The sequence below is a fragment of the Haliaeetus leucocephalus genome, unplaced genomic scaffold, assembly GCF_000737465.1.
Source record: "Haliaeetus leucocephalus isolate CR32 unplaced genomic scaffold, Haliaeetus_leucocephalus-4.0 Scaffold273, whole genome shotgun sequence".
NCBI lineage: Eukaryota > Metazoa > Chordata > Aves > Accipitriformes > Accipitridae > Haliaeetus > Haliaeetus leucocephalus.
In genome coordinates, this window is record NW_010972709.1 from 2,529,800 (window position 1) to 2,531,055 (window position 1,256).

Here is a 1,256-nt window from a genome sequence, read left to right on the forward strand (position 1 = left end):
CACAGGAAACATACTGTTCATAAGAATGTAGGGCTGCTCCACACTGGCTCTTCTCTTAATGTACATGGTGGGATTTGGAGAGTAAGCAGCAGCAGTTTTAGTCTCAATTCTCTTCTTGTCCATTAGTTGTGGCTGGGATTCTCCTGAGGCATAAGGAGAGGACCAAAAAGCTGGGACTTGGGAAATGCACTCCGGAAGGTTATGTTGATTTTTTTTCATTTAAATATGGACTTCAGGAAAAGCATGTCAAAGATATGGAGCGGCAGGATTGGTTTTCCAACAGCTGCCCCTGGCTAGAGAGGAGACTGAAACACAGCCCTGCTGGTTCCTGCAGCCATGAAACTTTGGGCAACCATTTTTCTGCTTCCCTACTAGAGGTACTTTGTGTTGAAAGAAGCAGCTCATCTGAGCTTGCAATTTTATTTACATAAAAACCCCTTGTCCTAAAGCCTTGTTTACTTACAGAGAACATGTAGAAGTGTGCAGTTTGCAGATCATCCATGACTTGTTGGGTTGCAAGGGGTAGAAAATTCACTGCAGTAGGAGTTGATGGTCCTGGGTTTTATTTTGTTTGGTTGCAGGTTTTCCCATTGCACTACCACGACCCTTTTCCGTGGAGGATAATTGTGTGGGCAGGTACCTCTGCCTTACCTCAGGCTTCTGCAGCCTACCCGTCTTCTCCTGAGTCTTGTGAAGGTGTGTCAGGAGGAATATTCCTTGGGGCAGAAGCCAGCCATGGTGTATGGGGGGGAAAAGGTAATCCTGGACCATAACCAACAGGGTGTGTTAAAGAGCTGATTTGGGTCAGCACATCTGGAGATGGATTTCCTAGGAGCTTGGTCTGTGCAGCTTGGTGACCACATCATGGTGGAGTTTCAGTGCGTGAAGTAGGATGAACTTGGGCTTCCAAGTCTTAAGAGGGCAGGTTGGACCTTGGGGAAGGGTGAACAAAGGGAATGGCTTTGCTCAGGGGGATGTGTGGGGAGGTTAGGCAGCTCTGGTGGCTGAGTGGGCATGTGGAGGACTTGGGTCCTTCCTGTGAACATGCGGCAATGTCTGGGACCGTGTCGAAAGCCACGGGGATGGGCATCCCATTGCTGGCTGGTACCCAGCCCTTCTATGGGGTTTGGTGATTTTGTGGGGGATGCCAGAGCCTGATTTTTTGGGAGGCAACACTAGAACCTCGCTTGGGGGGATAGGGAAAAGATGTCAGCCCCTGATTTGAGAGGGGGATGCCGGACCCTGCTTTGGGGGGG